General features: G+C 35.9%; 2 long non-coding RNA genes across 9 annotated transcripts; one reads left to right on the top strand and one right to left on the bottom strand.

Moving 5' to 3' along the window:
- Positions 1 to 4407: 4407 nt before the first annotated feature.
- Positions 4408 to 9257, bottom strand: LOC135774501 (uncharacterized). The gene is made up of 4 exons (XR_010543710.2): positions 8840 to 9257; positions 7683 to 7821; positions 6286 to 7316; positions 4408 to 4542 (listed from the first exon to the last, which is right to left on the bottom strand). It is a non-coding gene; the product is annotated as an uncharacterized lncRNA (long non-coding RNA).
- On the top strand, positions 4445 to 15990 carry LOC135774499 (uncharacterized). 8 transcript variants are annotated; one of them, XR_010543709.2, is made up of 10 exons: positions 4445 to 4572; positions 11955 to 11986; positions 12074 to 12112; positions 12223 to 12275; positions 12371 to 12459; positions 13424 to 13485; positions 13675 to 13708; positions 13843 to 13956; positions 14038 to 14159; positions 15543 to 15990. It is a non-coding gene; the product is annotated as an uncharacterized lncRNA (long non-coding RNA). The 8 variants fall into 8 exon arrangements; XR_010543706.2 differs by lacking the exon at positions 4445 to 4572 and adding an exon at positions 8356 to 8370 and having other exon boundaries at positions 12192 to 12275; XR_010543703.2 differs by having other exon boundaries at positions 12074 to 12275.
- Positions 15991 to 19180: the final 3190 nt, after the last annotated feature.

Raw genomic sequence — 19180 nt, 5'->3', positions numbered from 1 at the left:
GCAGTCGGTGAAGAGGTGAGCGAGCCCGTGGAGACCGATCCACCGTGCCTCCGTGTCCCCGCTGTAGTCTGTGGAGAGAGAGAAAACAGGGAAGGAGAGTGAGTCAACGAGCAAGGAGCTGTGGGAAATAGGCGGCGAACCGCCGTGCGCTGTATACAGGTACACGGACAAGAAAAGTCTATACCAACACTGATTGTGATTTATTCTGCCTCCAGGAAGGAAGAGGAGCGCGCCACGGGCAAAGGGAACCAGAGGCGGGAGCCAGTTCCCCGACGCAAACCCCCCCCCTACCCTCTGTCATTTATTCGGCCGTGGCCTCCTGGAGGGCAGAGCCTGATTTTAGTTTCAATTCCCCTTTCCCCAAGTCCCCGTACATTTTAACTATTTAAATAAATAAAGAATATTTTTATACTTACCTGTCCTCGTTGTTGTCTGGTCATTGGGTTGGTTTTGGGGACCTCCTCGAGGTGGAAGTTGAGAAGGGGCGTGGCTTAACCACTAGCAGCCAGCCCCTGGCTTGTGACACTATCATTATCAACTAATGTTGATTTATTGTGGTGTACACAAAACATCTGAACTTACTTATTTACTTTTTAAAGATTCCGACATATAGTTGATTTTTAAAGATTCCGACATCTATTTGATTTTTAAACCTTACCTATACATGTTGCCTGGCTCACTGTAAACCCGGCATGCTTATTGTTATGTTTACCTTTAAATGACAACAGAGATTGTAATACTACTTACCCCATAAAAAAAATGACATCGCAGAAAACAGTAACAAACAATCTGGTAAATCGTGCCATGCAGAACAACGAATGAAATCTAAGTGTTAGTTCAGATAAAAAATACCTCGCTGTATTATATACAGCTCCACAAGACAAAACAAAGATCTCATGTAGTCCATCATGTTACACCGGCAGTTTAATTATTGTGACTTCCGTGTCCTTTAGTGCACTAGGGGCATTATGGGCAATGTAGTCATTTCATTTTCACAAGGCGAATCAAACACTGTATATGTTAAAGGTGCATTGTGTTACTTTTAAAAGGATCCTTGACAAAAATGCTAAATAATATAAATAACTATATTATCAGTGGTGTATAAGGAACTTTATTGTATTTAAGAACAAGCCATTTTCATCTCCATACACCGCGGGTAAATCCGCATTCATGACCTGATACAAATTCTGTGATTTTGTTAGTTAGTGATTTTTACATAGACACGTCAGTAACTTTGCATAACCTATATAACTCTATGAAACCTGTGCTTTAATAACTAAATCATGGCAACATTTTTACTCAAGAATTGTAACTTATCATGACCATTTTAAGAACAGTACAATCAGAGGTGGGTTGTAACGAATTACATTTACTTAGTTACATTTACTTGAGTAAATTTTTTGGGTAACTAGTACTTTTAGAGTACATTTAAGGATTGGTACTTTTTACTCTTACTCAAGTACATTTCTAGTGAAAAAACTTTACTTTTACTTCGCTACATTTGGCGGCGTTACTTCGCTACTTTCAAATGGTAATAATTAATGAATATAAATATATATATATATATATATATATATATATATATATATATATATATATATATATATATATATATATATATATATATATTTAAACTTTATAGGGAGTGTTCGAAAGTTTCGCGAGACAGGCTAAGCCACCCTTTAGAGCGCAACCGCGTGGTCACCCTTTAGCGTGCGTGACCACGTGTAGATGATAGGAGAAGCAGATGAGGACGCGTGTGCGTTGTGCGATATATCGGAGGCAGATCATGCGTGGCTTCAAGTTCGGTCTATGTTTTCGCTCCAAGAGGTCAAAAAGAATAGTTTCATAATGCGATGCATGCTTTGTTCAATAAACGAGCTGACATCTCAACGTACAGGAATTCAAGATCCAACCTGAAGTGGTATGTGTTGGTAATGTCTATTTGAACACTGTTTACTTGTATATAAGCAGAACAATGAGACTTTTAAGGAGAGGTTTGTGAAAACCCTCCAAGTAGTTTGAAATTCAGTGCTTTTGCGCTACTTCTATATCAGATCGGAAGTAACGAGTAACTAACCACTCTATTAGTTTTTTCATCTAATACTTTTTACCTCTTACTCAAGTAAATAATTAGATTTGATACTTTTACTTTTACTGGAGTACATTTTTGTATAAGTACTTGTACTTTTACTTGAGTACAGATTCTGGGTACGCTACCCACCTCTGATTACAATATACCTTCATTTATTTACCCTTCGTAAAACATGCGTAGTTGCAACACTACCAATCAGTTAGACTTTACATTTCTAGACTGTGTTTTTTCTCAAAGGTTGCTTATATTTACAGAAAACACACTACACCTAAGTGTATCTTAACAATGCAAGCAGGAATACCAACGTTTGCAAACTATGGAAGCATATGGGTAGCATAATTCAATTTAGAATGTAATATGCAATATGACAATGCAATATGTAAAATGGCAATGCATTTCTGTATTTAAGTTTACATTTTCCATGCTTGTATGTGCAATGCTTGGTGCAAAATAAAAATGAAAATGTAATACTTTAATTTACATTTTCCATTTTCTACAGCCCTGTTTTAAATACATATTTTAATGCTTTAGAAGTTGCAAAATTAAAATGGAAATGTATTACCCGAACTGATATAATGTGTTTCACATGGTCAAGCAAAAACTGTAGCAAAATTATAATTTAAATGTAATTCTCCCTAAATGCATTTACATTTACAGGTGGGAAACTTGGGATTGCATTTTCATTTACATAGAGCGCAACGGATGTAGCAAAATTAAATTGGAAATGTATTAGCTGGATTGATTAGATGTGCTTTACATGGTCAAGCAAAAACTGTAGCAAAATGATCATTTAAATGTAATTTTCCCTGAATGCATTTACATTTACGGGTGGGAAACTTGGGATTGCATTTTCATTTACATAGAGAGCAACGGATGTAGCAAAATTCAATTGAAAATGCATTCCGAGTCGACCACGCCCCCGCCCCGTGAATCACTGCGTCAAGGCGGGCCAACAACTCCCATTGCCTGGCCTCTCACGTGGGAAACATGGCGGCAGCAGGGCTGATTGAGAGTGTTATATTCGCTGACCGATTAAGTGAAGCATAAACAGAGAAATATTAGTGTTTATGGAGATTATTACGTGTCTGTAGGTGACAGAACTACAGCGTTGTTTGATCCTCTCACCGAATTGTCTGCTATATCAGACGATAGTTCACCCCGCACTGTCCTGTGGCTGCCTTCGCATGCAAGTAGCCTACGGATGTTTCTACAGCGAACATTTCATCACAGTTCAAATAAACACTGACTGTTACATATATGTGAATGTATTTTTACGTTGAAAACATTGTAAATTTTTTAAAATGATTTTAAAATAAAGATAATGGCGTTAAAACCTCACACGGTGCGAATGATAAAAGGTTTATAAGCTATAACCCAGCAAACAGGGGACGTCCTCCGGACGTTGCGAACGTCCTCTTAGGTCCGCATAAGGTCCGCATTGTAACGTTCGCTGGCGGACCTTCCGGGGACGTCCGCATATGATCCGCTAAATAACGTTCGCTGGCGGACCTTCCGGGGACGTCCGCATATGGTCCGCTAAATAACGTTCGCTGGCGGACCTTCCGGGGACGTCCGCATATGGTCCGCTAAATAACGTTCGCTGGCGGACCTTCCGAGGACGTTAGCATATGGTCCGCTAGACAACGTTCACAGGCGGACCTTCCGGGGACGTAAAACCACTCAGTTTTAATATAAACCCATACTGCACATTTAACCATAAGGCAGGGTTACCCTTTCATGCAGACATCAAAGTAAAAATGCTGTTTTTGCTATTACTTTACTAATGAAAATCGTAGTTTATAGTATCTAATATTATTTTATAATTATTATTATTTTTTTCTTAATTTTTAAACTAGTATGCTAAAACATGGCCTTTATATCAACCCTTTACTGATTTTATTACATAGATCCCATTAAAGCAACTTACAATTTTACAATAATTTTACATTTAACGTGAATGAAAAGATCTGGCACCATGTCTTTTTTAGTTAATGATTTTCCATACTATTCCTAAGACATAACTATTGTCAATAAATCGAAATCACAATGCACATATTCATGTAATAGTTAAAGAATCCACCATTGTGAAGTTACACATCACCCAATTAAATATAAATGAAGTGCAAGTACTTGTTTATTCTGATTAATATGATACGGTGTTGTGTGGTTCAAGCGTTGTCTTTCTCATATATGAAGCACTGCATGATATATAATTGTCACACAGCAAAAATCTATACAAATACATTATATCAAGGAAAAACAAACTTGAATCTACAACTACAGCTCAAATGTAAAACTTTTATTATTGCAAAGGATTCAAATGCAAGCAAAGCAATGCAAACAGAAATGCAGAATGACATTCACTCAATCTGTTGCAAGCAATGACTTTCAAACAGCAAGTGTTAAAGAGGCCAAACACGCGGAACACAAGTCCAACGCTGAAAATTCTGGAAAAGAACAATTGAAAAAAGATACAGGTAAGACATACATCCTCATATAAACTTGAACTATATCTCAAATTCTACACCCATCATTTAAACTGTCAGAAAGTGTTGATTAGACTGCAAAATAAGGTGTACTTTGTAATTTCATAATTTTCCTTTTTTTCTATTATTTTTCTTTTTTCTATACGGTTTCTTACTAAAATGTCTTTAGTGTTGCCAGCTCTCGTGAGACAAAAAAGCAACCGCAGCTTCAAAAACAAGCCCAATATTATTATATTGTTTACTGTCAACAAATGAGCTCAAAACATTTTAACCTTCAACCCCTCTGAAATTACACATTTTAAGTTTAGTATTAAATTGCAAAGATAACACTTTACAATAAGCTTGTATTTGTTAGCATTTGCCACCATGAACTAACAATAAACAATACTTCTACAATATTTATTAATCTTAGTTCATGTTAATTTCAGCATTTGGTAAACCATATTTCAAAGTAATATCTGTTACAGGTGTATTATATTTTGTTGTGGCATCTAGCAGTGAAATTGCGAATAGCAATCAACCTAAATTTCGAAGCGCAATGTGATTCTATGGTAGCTGCCACAGGACAAAAATGTCATTGTCACTCTGAAGCCCATTTTATAGTTGTGCGTAAGGTCTACACCGTAGGTTATCCATAGCCTGAGCGTAGCCTGATTTTTAACAGCGTGTCAGTTCTACGTGGACCACAAGCGCTGTTATTGGTTCACTAGAACCCCTCCCATCAGGTAAAAAACTGCGTCATAGCCATTTCCATTTGCGACGGTGAGAACAAAAATAGGCCAAGTTGAGGAATGACTTAACTCAAACTGCTGCAACGAGTCGCTGTTTATTTACTTCGATCACTGCTGGTCAGTGGCGCTCGTGACTCCTCATTCGAGGGGCGCTAATTCAAAATAAGTGTTCGGAGTATCATGTGTGTGGTCCCCTTTTCCAAAATATGTGTCCTGCGTGTCGAGAGATCCTATGTGCATCACATATTTTGTCAAAATAAGTGCCTGCTGCACATGCGTCAAAACCGTTTATGATAAAAGAGACGCTCACGTTCACAAAATACACACAAGACACTCCCTTAACACTAAACTCTGATTACACATGGGATTATGCGAGTATCTGGCAAAAGCGAGCGTCTCTTTTATCATAAACCCTTTAGACGCATCTGCAGCAGGCACTTACAGGATCTCTCATAGCGCAGAACACATATTTTGAAAAAAGGAACCACACACATGACAAGCTACATACATGTTGTGATGAACTTTGCATCGAGCGCCCTCAAAAAAAGAAGTCACCGGCCGCCACTGCTGCTGGTCTTCTCAAAACATACGCAACAATCTGCTGTTTCTTCATTTGTGAGTTAAACTGACCAAGCTGCTTCTGTGGTTACATGCGTGGATACTGCCTATCAGCGGTCTACATGTATGTTTGCTATATTGAGCCCTTGAGACAACGTATGGACGAAACACGCTCTGTAGAACAGTTTGTCCATTTAGGGCTACTGTAGAAACATGATGGTGACTTTCATGTATGCTGGCCCGCAGTGTATGGACATAAAAACGGCTCACTTAAATGTATGTCTTCATCTGTAAAAGATAAAAATCTCCATATCTCATTAAATGTGAATAAATATCAAGATCAAAATGCCGTGTTAACACTGCAAGAAAGAATTAAAACGTTTTAGGTTTTGGTGTATCAGATAAATTTGCTTACCTAAATCATTCAAGCCAGGAAGTAGGACACTTTTGGCGCTTTTCCATTGCATAGTATGACCCAGTTCAGCACAGCTCACTTTTGGGGAAGGGGTAATGGGTTTCGGATGCGAAGCCATGTGCAAAGTTACAAAAATGCAGAGCACACCACCGCGCCCATGTCTGGATGGCAGTTTTGTAACTTTGCGCATGGCTCCGCATTCAAAACGCACCAAAAGTATAGGCGTAAATGTTCTGTCAGCGGAGTACAGGTACTGATGACACGGGTGTTTGTATAGAACCTGTCATGTGAGAGAGGTAGTGGAAAATCTACTTGTGGCTGTCAATTTTGATTTTGTGGCTGCATTCCATTAATATGCTCTGTTGCTCCATGTTGTGTGTGTGTGTGTGTTTGTATCACATTTACGATGATGTTACGGCAGTAGAGAGGATGCAACTTTAACAATAAGGCTATAATCAGGGGTGCACATAACTTTTTTTGTCCTGGTTCTCAAAGAAGTACCTGGAGATGTTACTTGGTACTCACACTATTCATAGCACAGACATCCTACATGCTGACATCATCACTTTTCTCCTGACTACTCTCTTCGCCATATCGCTTTTGTTTAAACATGGTAGACAATGATGTACATAAAATAACCCTGGTTATTGTTTTTTACTTATCTAATCTTTATAAATAACTACTAGCCTAACTCATATAAATGTATACTTGTACTAGCAAGCTGTCTGAAGCATTGAGATGCGGATCACTGCTAACAACACACATTAATTATCTTACCACTGATGCACGAAGAAATCTCTTATGTCAAAGTAAATTAGCTAACTATGTAACAAAATTCCAGCAACGTTGGTACACTAGAATTGTTTCTATTTGAGCATACGCACCAGTTATGTGCACCCCTGCCTATAATCTCACCCACTCTGAAGCGACACTAAACTGTACTGGAAAAGCAACGAAAGCGAGCTGAGCTGCATCGTGCCGAGCCAAGTTGTACCCTACATTGGAAAAGCGCCATATCATGACATCGGACCCTGGAACACAGAAAAGCATGAGACAGTAAAAAGCATCAGATGTTAGGTTGTGTTTGAATGCTTCCTATGAACAATTTCCCCCTGAACTATGCATGTAAATGAAATTAAACTACCTATTCTTTCTTTCCCCTTCTTAAACATCCTTTAAAACCATAGCCAAAAAACTCAAGATCTTAGCTTGTTATTAACAATATCCTTATTTGTTCCAACAAATATAACTTGCTATACAAGTTAATTATACAAATATAACTCATTAATAATCTTATTAACAAATATTACCAAATTCAATTATTTTAGCCAGGAAAACTTAAATGTCACTACATTGAAATGTCATATATGGTTATAAAAGTATATATTTTGACTCACATCTCAATATGGTGGCCTCCAGGTCTTCATTCTTGATGGGATTCAGAAACTGTGAACTGTCTTCACAGACAAATAATACAAAGTCAGCCTAAGAGTGTGGAGTAAACAGCATCAAGCCTTTCTTTAATAAGGAACTCATCTACAAAAAACAAACAAATACTTGTTATACTTTTATGAATTGTCAAGTTGTACAACACACAGCAATTAAGATTAAGACAAACAAAAAATCACTGATTTTATTAATTCCATTGTTGTGTCTAATATATAGAAACAACTTGTGTTGTAAAAGGAAAGATGACAGCCAGATGACGTCAAAGTATCGCGAGAGCGAGACGAAATTTGATTTCTTGAATCCTTCTCGCGGTACTCTGACGTCATCCGGCTGTCAGTCTTGCGGCGCCGCATGAAGTCAAATAAGCCTCCTGACTGCGTGCGAGAACATTTTGAATTATCTGGCACGAGGCATCACACGTCAAACTTCAACTGACACAACGGTCTCGGTGAAGGGAATAAGCAAAAGCTCCTTTAAAGTTCGTCATTTTTTATACAAATCCCGTTTATTTGAGTTAATTGTTAGATAAGTAAGTAATTTCGTCAAGTTTTCGTTACAGAGTAAGATTTCGTTATCATCATTACCATATACAGTATTTATATTGGTTCAAGAGCGCAGTTTGATAACTCATTCAAGGTTTGTAGCCATATTTAAGTTACTCTCTTACTTTGTTTAAGTGTTAGAGTAAATGTATATGGTTTTAAAGTAGTATTAATATAAGTAACTGCGCCTCAATCCGAAGGCTAACCACTGGAAGTAGCATTTGTAACTTAGGCTGTATACCTTTTACGTCATCAAGACTGTCATATTTAAGAATATTAACAATTATAAAGTTAACTATTATTCTCAGTTAATCGTAAATTGTTGTAATATGCTTATGACTTGCGAATGTAATGTTTATTTAACTGAAATAAACCAGGCTTGATGACGTATGCAGCCTGCATATTCGACCTCCGGAGGATGTAGCCTTCCGTTTGAGAAAGGGCCTACAAGTTGAGCGTGCGCGAGATTCTGCCGAATTGATTCTTCAATAATGGCAAAGCAAAAAGTAACTGTCGTGATGATAACCCACATTTTAAGGTTTAAATTAAAACTCCTACCTTACCTTTCCAGGGGGTTCTGTTCCTGCAGTCTTCCAGCAATACTGGCGCGTATGACGATGCGGACACGAACTGCACACTACAGTATACCGCCGCCTACTGTACTGTAGTAAAATAACGTGTAGGATTGAATACTGTGGCAAACGCAGTAAAAAAAGCCATTTAATTCATTGTAAAAACAATGGGCATGCCAGTTTAAGTAACTTGTGGGCTAAATCACCAAAATAAGTTTGTAGATGTGGTTCAATTATTTTTAAAATGTGTAGCATAATGGACCAGCCTGAATGTATGTAGCCTATAAATATATTGTTTAGACTTTATTTTTAAACCTTTATTTGGTGGTATATGGTTAAACCTTTTTAATGGTAGCAATAGGCTTTATACCCAGCTGCACTACTTCCTGAACTTCAGCCAGCTCCTTGTTTCCTGTCTGCCATTATTGGTCAAAACTGATTAATCCAGGGGTGTATTCCAGAAAGCAGGGTTAACTTACCATCAGATTAACCCCGAACTTTGGGTTGATCAACCCCAAACTTGCTTACTCGGGGTATGTCGGTTCCAAAACACAGTTTAAGAGTTAGGTCAATCAACTCGCTGAAAGTAACCCAGAGTTAACGCGCGCTCACGGTAACAACATAAAGGCATTGTCAATGGATCGCAGATTTCACGAGTCACCATGGAAACGTCAGAGAACTTAAAAGTTTTTAAATGAGAAATAACATTATAAACTAATATTTTCTGGCAAAATCAACGTTTTATAATCGGCTTAGAAGTGCGTGATTACAAAACAGATCAAATTAATTAATTAAATAATTAATACGAACCCATTTTACCCCATTTAAGTCCAATATTATATGTGTCTCAACGAAAATACACACAATTTTATTTAAAATAATCTAAAACAATCTAAAATAATTAATATAGTCAAAATAATCATAGATTTTATATATGATTGTAAACATATGAATTATGAATATATTTTCCCCTGTGAAAAGTAACAATGGTTTTACTACAGTAAAAAACATGGTTACAGTAAAACCATGGTAACCACAAAATAACCATGGTTTTCAAAAAAACATAGTTAAACGATGGTTAGTATAGTAAAACCATGGTTCTGCTGATAGTAATCAATGCACAAAAAAAACATGGTTACTACAACTATACACCAATAAAACCATGGTTAATTTCATAAGAGTTGTGGCACATAAAGTGCAAATACATCATAAGGCTTATTTAAAGTTTTTTTTTTTTTTTAGATATGATTGTATTGTGTAGGCATAAAATGCACTATGATAATATTCACTATATTGTACTTATTTTACTTCTGCTCCTTTGGGTGACCCTGTTTAGTTTTAGGACTTTCCTTGTATGACACTGTGTCACCATCTTTTTTAACATTTACTGATAGCTGATAGATTAATGCACCCTCTTTTAATTGTAAAGCTTCCTTACAGTCCTTACAGATTTTCAATAATGTTGTGTAATGCTTTTCATTACACTACACTAAGAATGATCATTCATTTGCATTGGACGATTAGGATCTGCTGTGACAGAATTGGAGAATAGAAATGTTACATTAGTGTCAATAGTAACATGTTGTAATATATGTCCTGTCTCATCTAATATATGCAAATATCTCAATTTCCCTTTGCTCAAAAATGATAGCTCAGGAAAGCAGCTACAAAAGGTCAATTTTAAAGAAATAAAGGTGATTTAGAAAAACACCAACTATAGATCAAATGTAGAGAGAGTGCTAAGGATCTGAAGTGCATGTTTAAGAAATAAATATTATACTATGAAAAATTATAATTTCATTTCATTGTGTACATGATTCTAACTGATATAATAGAAAATCTCTGACCACTATGCCATGTCTGTGATTCAATGGTGTTTCACCTAATGAAGTCTGTGCTTCACCTGTGTCACTATGTGGGTCAGTGTTAAATCATGCCTGTGCTTCATGGGTGTCATTCTGTGGGCCAGGTCAGATGCACATGCCTATCAGAGACTGCAGGCAGGGGTAACTTCTATCCCTCAGTAATTATTCTTATGATAGGCATCATGTGTTTCTATTTGTTATATCCATTTACTGTAACATTGCCACATTGTCACTTAAGTAACATAGGTTAAGATTCATTAATGACAATGTATTTGCACACACATTTATTATAACTTTAGATTCATCTCAAATTATCTAGTAAGTGAAAGATGAGGTTATTTATGAATTGACAAAATTGATATGGAAATGTACTTTATTGTTAACATTAATTAACTGATGGAATTATGTTTCATACATCCACTGATATTTGGAGATATATTACTAATGAACATGATTAAATGTATAGTATTTAGTCCGAACACAAATATGAATAAATTTTTAATTAAATTTAATTAATAATAAAATTTATAGTAATTAGTCCAATCACCAATAACAATCCATGTTATTAAAAAAATAGTTTCTTTAAAAAAATTTCATATCACACATTTTTTAAGACAGCAATAAATATTCGCGACTGTAAATATAATAAAATAAAATAAATGCTTTAACATTGTAATATTATGCAAAATATATGCTTCCACGCCCGCTGTACGCTCGTCATAAGTGCACGCATGCGCAGACTTCCTCCGAAGCCTCGTTTTATTAACTAAAATGAACTTACCCTGCAACATAACCTGCTCCGGAGCAGGTTATCTTCAGAGAGTCAGTTGCTATGGTTACTTACATAACCCGAAAGTTACCTCCGTTTTTGGAACCGAAAGCAGAGGTTATCCGCTTACTTACTCCTAAACTTACCCGGGTAAGCCACATAACCAGCTTTCTGGAATACACCCCAGGTGTGCCTGACCTCAGTAGTCACAACAACAATAATCAGACAGACCTGGATTTATCAGTTTGTCCAATAATGGCAGACAGGAAACAATGGGCTGGCTGAAGTTCAGGAAGTAGTGCAGCTGGGCATAAAGCCTATTAAATAAAAATCTTAAATTGAATCAAATCTCTTATAATAATACATAAAAGGTCTGGGAGGGTTGGGGGTACATCTGGGTAACATTTTAACATTTAATATATTTTGATGTGTGTGTATATATATATTAACTTTCTTTATTTTGTTTTCTCAGCCTTTAAACATCTAAACATGTCCTCCAAAAAGGTAAGTTCAGCAGATCAGCTTATCTTATTCTGTAATATTGATACTGGTTTGAGAATAACTAAGATTAAACAATGTACATGTTTCCAGGAAAAAGGGAAAAACACTGGAAAACAATTTCAGCCTAAGGTTTGAGATGGCTAACTGTGTACATTGCCTTTGTGTACTGCAAGCTGAACTTACAGATTTATATGGACTTTACTTACAGGTTTCCTGTGCTGTTTTGCTCCATTTTACAGAACAAAATAAGGCTGAGGTAGCACCATCCTTGTGGTTAGAGTGAAAGAATGTGGTAAGATTTGGTTAATGTTTTATAAAATACAAATGATAAACATGAAGGTCAGCTACATATAAAAAATAATCAAACATGCTTGTTTCCATCTGAAGGGTATTGAGACCAAAATAAATAATGTGCCATTCTGGACAAACAGCTGTGGACAATACAAGCAGTCAGAGTAGCCCATTTTCTCACACAGGTAAAGTATGCAAAGTAATACCAAACTTCTTTTTAACCTTAACAAATACTGGCAATCCAAATATACAATGTTTATGTGAGGTACTGTGCAAATGTCTTAGGCCACCATGCTACCATTAGATTTGTTATTTTTGCAATTGTATAGTGATCATATATAATTATTTCTCAGTCTCTTTATTAGAATACAACCAGAAAATACAGGAAATGTGTATGTAGTATTAAAAACAATATACCGGTAAACGTATAAGCTGAGGTGTCAAGTGTTTAGGGTAAACTCTCCTTCCACTTGAGCAATAGCAGGCAACTGCAGGATCTCTTAAACCTAAATGAAATTAAATCCTAATTTCTAATTCTAATCGAATTACTTCAGGACTTCAGTCTCCTCAAAAAAGCTCAAGATGTGTTTAGTGCCAAGAGAGGTCACACTAAATACTGACTGATGTCTGAAGAAGACATTTAGTTCTGAAAATTGATTTGTTTTTAATTTTGTGTACATTTTTCCTGTATTTACAGTTGGTATCTTAATAAAAAGAGTGAAAAATAAATATGGATGGACATTAAAACTTTGCTAAAACAACAAAGCTGGTGATAGTGTCCCAAGACTTTTGCACAGTAATGTATATTGACCAAGAGTTGTAATGATCAAAACAAATGCATGTCGTCTATTATTTTCTTTAAATGGGACAGTAAATTATCTGAAAGTGAAATCATTATTGAAGGTGATATCATTGTCACTGCATTCATTGTTACATGATTTTAAACAGTGGGAATCATTGTGTAAGTTTCTTAATAATATCAAATACTACTTTTTTGTCTTGTTGTTTCTAGACCTGAGGATAAGATTTCCAGTTTGAAAGTGAAGAAAATGAATCATTATTAACAGCAATTAGTAGTTTTTCAGCTGAGAAGCCAGGTGAAACTATAAGGACACTATGATTTACTTTCATATTATCATTCTTTTATAGATGAGGAGCAACCAGTAAGAAAAAGCAAAAAGATGTTTTGATGTTGCCTGAGGCACCTTATTGTGAGTACATTTTAATGCCATGTACAGTATTTGTAGTATAATGATGATTACTTGATTTATATTTATTAATTTAGCATATGCCTTGAGTGACTTACAAATGATAGAGCATTCAACATTTTACAACAGTTACTACAATACTTACATCATTAATTTTTAAATCTAATTAATTGTTTTTTATCACAAATGCAGCACATCAGTCAATTTCTTCCAATAATGAATCAAGGTACAGTATTTTGTTATTTTTTATCTTAAATTATTGATATTTATAGGCATTTTCTTCCACACAGACTTATTGTTCATTTAGTTTACTGGTGTAGTTAGTAATGTTATTAATGTTTCAAAACTCATTCTTGGAAGAAATCCTGGAGTGGAGAATCATTCTGAAAGTAGACCAAATACAGGACAACACCACAGCAGTGGTTGGAAAAATGCAGCAGACAATGAGCAAACCAAGCTGACTTTCAAAAGATGGTATGTGCCATAACACATGCAACATTACTAGTCACTGCTGACGTTTTACCCATGTTTATTACGGATTGTTTTTGTTTGTAGATTCGTTATCTGTTTCTTCAAAGGGGAGGCAGTTTGGGAGATGGGAAATAGGAGGATGCTTCAGCTACACAGGGCGAATTTCAGCAGCTCAGTTTCACACTTGCAACTAACAATGAATTATAGTGAGTCTGTGTGAATCCCAAACATTTCAAAATTATTTTTGTATATATATTGTATGTAAATTGTAATGTTGTAAATAAGAATGAACATTGTAAATGTTAATAGCACATAAACATTAATAGCAATTAATAGTCTATTTTTAAAACAAAAATAATGTTTGATGCTTTGGATACATATATTATCATATACTCTACATAGTATACTTCTAGATGCCTTTAACACAAAAACCTACAATAATATCAAAGATCAATGTATAAGACAACTTACATTATTTTATGTCATAGTAAACTATTTTTATACTCTGTGTGACCTATGCTCTCTCTGAGATGTGTATGTTCATTTTGTAGCTGGTCAGGGTAGAAGCATGCTACCATTAGATTAGTTGTTTTTGCAATTGTGTAGTGATCATATATAATTATTTCTCAGTGTCTTTATTAGAATACAACCAGCAAATACAGGAAATGTGTATGTGGTATTAAAAACAGTATAAAGTATAAGCTGAGGTGTCAAGTATTTAGGGTAAACTCCCCTTAAACTTGAGCAATAGCAGGCAACTGCAGGATCTCTTAAACCTAAATAAAATGAAATTCTAATTCTAATCATCAAATGACTTAAGGCTTTTTTGAGGAGAATGAAGTCCTGAAGATGTGTTTCGTGCCAAGAGAGGTCACACTAAATACTGACTGATGCCTGAAAAAGACATTTACTTCTGAAAATTGTTTTGTTTTTAATTGTGTGTAAATTTTTCCTGTATTTTCTGTTTGTATCTTAAAAAAAGAGTGAAAAATAAATATGGATGGACATTAAAACTTTGCTAAAACAACAAAGCTAATGATGGTGGCCTTAGACTTTTGCACAGTAATGTTTGTTACCCATTTTATGTGTAAATGCAAATCAATATGAATATGAATTCTCCCAGTATGGTTTCCGCTGGTCAGGCTGGTGTAGCAGGATTGTTTTAGAGGGACTTTTGCACAGTACTGTATGTCCACATTTACCCACCTTTACTTTGAGTGAACTGTAACAGCAACAATAATGCCATAAGCATGAAATACTAGGTAAAAGTGAGTTGTGCATGCTTTCTAGTTTTAGCACAGAATTCTGTCTCCCTTATCTTTTAAATGTTTGCTACAGATATTTTGCAAGACATTTTAAACATATCGGGGCGGTTTCCCAGACAGGGAAATCTTAAATACATCAGTGCCCTTTGTTTAACATCATAATGCACACAAGTAATGTTTTTAGTAAGGCATGTTTGTTAAAACTAGTTATATTTCATAATTAAACTGAGGCATAGTCCTGGTTTAAGCTAATCCTTGTCTGGGAAACCACCCCAATAAATAATAACTACTTATCTTTTAAATGTGTTCATTTCGTTGTTTTAGGTTAGAAGACAACGGAAATATTTGACATGGGAGTCCAGCAGACAGCCAGAGAAACGCACACACACGGAGCTGAAGCGCGTTTGACTGACGCGTACGGGAGATCAGGCACGCGCACGGGAGCTCGCTCGCGCACGCACACACAAACACGGAGCACAGGAAAATTACACCTGTTCAATTAAAATAAAAGAACTTTGTGGTAAACAATGTTTAGCGTGTCTGATTTCATTGGTTGTAATGAAATAAAACGATGTGCTGAGGACTTTAGGCGAACGTCCCCTAAAAGTCCCGAAAGTCCGCTGACCGTCCTGCAAACGTCCTTGTGAAAGTCCGGAGGACGTCTTCGCGGACGTCCGCTCGACGTAACAGGGGACCCTACACGATAACGTCCAGGGGACGTTCGCAGAGGACATTTAGGGGACGTCCAGGGGACCTTTTTTTGTTAGCTGGGAACAGACTACTTTTTTATTTAGTTTGACATGTTATTGTGAAGAAGAATAAACATTACCTGTTCCGGTGAAAGTCTTTAACAATTATGCAATAATAGATTATCATCTAACAAGAATAACCATGGTTTTACTACAGTAAGGTTTAAGTTTTTTTAAAAGCTGTTGTGTGGTTGGTTTTCAAAACCATCTTGTTGTAACCATGATTTTGGCTTGAACTATAGTCAAACTATGGTAAATTGATAAATTTTCGAAAGGGTCTAAGACGGCGTCATTGCTTGTTTTACTGTTTGCATCTCCAGCAATTCGGTTCATAACCGACCCAGGGCCGGCCCTGGCCAATTTGCTGCCCTAGGCAAGATTTCACCTGGTGCCCTTTAGAATCACAGAATCACAATTGTGTTCCAATCATTTTATTCATAAACTTACACAGAAACAAACAGCACAGCTTTCTTGTTTTTCTTTATTTTGAAAATGTTTTGGAAACACACACGAACACATAACACAATACCCTGTTACTCAGGCATTTGATCTTGACATTGTTAAAATCTTGTCTTTTTTACATGTTTTAACACTGTACATTTAACCTAAAATATTTAATTGTGTACAAGAAAACAGCTCTTATTAATGAATTATTAGTAGCATGTTGTAGTGTTTTGGGAGATTGTGCTCATTGTTAAATAGCTTTGTGGCTATACTGCACTGAAGCGGCAGTTTAAAATATAAACCCAGAATTCAGCGAACGTCAAGAACAAGAAAAAAACAATAAGGCCAAGACGCGGGATTTATACGTTACACGGACCATGTATAAATTTCAATGTTTCTGGACAGAAATACCAACTTTGTCTGGTATTAATAAGCTGCACATTGGAGTGCTGGCTGCTCCCCGCGGTGCTGAAGACGCGTGATGGCACATATACACAGATATCTACAGTACGTGCAATCTATCGGAAATGGAGGAGTCATTAGCTGGGTTAGTAAAATAACGAAATTAAAGCTTTTAAATAGAAGAAAAACGTTTTGTTTTTTTTTGTAAAGAGATATATTTTTTTTAAGTTTAAAAGTGCAGAACTCTTCTCAAGGGGAAGAAAGCTATACATTCTCCTTACGTGCAACCTATCGGAAAGCGCAGATGAGTTAGTTGGGTTAGTAAAATAATGAAATTATAGATTTAAGTACAAAATAGTATTTATATAAAGAGAAATATTGAAAAAAAAGTGCAGAACTCTTCTTAAGTGGAAGTAATAAAGTAAAACAACGAATACTAATTATATAATAACGAATAATAGTTTCCAATAGGTTGCACGTAAATATCTGTGCTGCCACCAGTACTCCATCCGAGCGCGTCTTCAGCACCGCGGCCAGCACTCCAATGCGCAGCTTATTAATACCAAACAAAGTGAATAAGATGGTATTTCTGTGCAGAAACATTGCAATTTAAACATGGTCTGTGTAACATTATGTAAATTCCGCGTCTCTGTCTGATTGTTTTTTCCATTTTCTTGTTCTTGACGTTCGCTGAATTTAATTCTGGGTTTATATTTTAAACTTCCGCTTCAGTGCAGTATAGCCACAGAGCTATTTAACAAGCACGATCTTCCGAGATACTATGCTACTAATAATTCATTGATAACTGCTGTTTTCTTGTGCAAAATATTTATATTATAAAATATATAAATATTTATTGTTAAATGTTTATATACATATATTAAAAAAATAATAATTTGGGCGCACGGACGCCCCAAGGGGTCGGCGGCGCCCTTAGCATTTGCCTATTCCGCCTATGCCCAGGGCCGGCCCTGAGAGCACCGCATATAATAATCTAAGTTTCGTTTCATTCTCAGTCTCGGTTAGCTCTTCTGTTTTATCGGTAAAAAGAGGCTAATTTCTCATGATGCGCACGTCTAAATAACACGCGAGCAAGTGAAATCAGAAAACCCAGCAGCGGTGTTAAATCTCGAAATAGGTTACTGCGACCTGAATGGCCAAAACAAAATACATAAAAAATAATTTTCAGGTATACTACTTCTTTACATAAAGCAAAACAAATGAAGTGATAGCGCATTAAATCAGTAGCGCCTCACTGCAGAACGCGACATCCAGGGGGCGGGGTTGGATTTAGATCCAGGGGCGGAGCTGGATCCCGATCCAGAGATCCCATTGGTCGGCAGTTTTACCACAAGACACGTCATACATGTGTTGCTGCGTTACCAGTTCCGCATTAAGTCGTAATTAAATTAAGTTATTATTTTGACATAAAAACTAACTTTACTTATGACTACAATAAAAGTAGTGCCTTTAGGGTGAAATGTAAGTTTTTTGCTATAATGTTTTGGAGTAAAACATTTCGGGTAAGCCTACTAGTAATCTTACCACATGCAGTTTAAGACCTATTAATGGATACAGTATAAATTAAATATGCATAATTATAAAAATATATAGGCTATGGCATATTATTTAGAAATTAATAAATTAATTGTTTATCTTGTATGGACTTAGAACTTGTTTTAACGCGTCTTTTCTTACAGCCAGGAAACAGGTTTCCCTCGTAGATGGTTTACTTTTTTATTTGCTAATAAAAGATATCAAATAAATTTGTTTTTATATTTACTCGTATAGGAAAAGCTGTGTTATAAGTGGGATAATGTACAAATAAATCCCTTCAGTGATATCAAACTGTCGGGAACGTGTCCGTACCTCTCCTTACACCTAACTGTGATACTTTCTAAATTATGAATCTTTCTCAACTATATTATTAATCAAACGTACACTTAAATTGATAAGAGCAAACGTTGGCGACCACAGGTTGCAACTAATTGCGGGCTGCAACAACGCAAATATACTGGTTCATTTGGCGGAACAAAGTATATAAAGTGGGAGGAGTTGGATCTAGATCCAACCCCGCCCCCTGGATGTTGTGTTCCGCAGTGAGGACCATCTCCATTAAATGACCATTCTATATTACAATACCTTAACCCTGCAGTGAAACGTTAAAAAAATTTTGAATAGATTTTTTTCTTTTAGAATAAGTATTGCAGATCGACTAGTCTTGCACACCCGGACAAAACCTAGTGTAATACAAACCGTGATCAATCTGGCAAAAATATTTATGATGTTTATTATATATTGCCATATGAGATGTTTATTGCCGTTGAATACTCTAGTCTATACTATGGAAATCATATATACATAGTA

Source organism: Paramisgurnus dabryanus, chromosome 5 (genome assembly GCF_030506205.2).
Source record: "Paramisgurnus dabryanus chromosome 5, PD_genome_1.1, whole genome shotgun sequence".
NCBI classification, from domain to species: domain Eukaryota; kingdom Metazoa; phylum Chordata; class Actinopteri; order Cypriniformes; family Cobitidae; genus Paramisgurnus; species Paramisgurnus dabryanus.
This window is presented reverse-complemented; position numbering and strand designations above follow the sequence as displayed.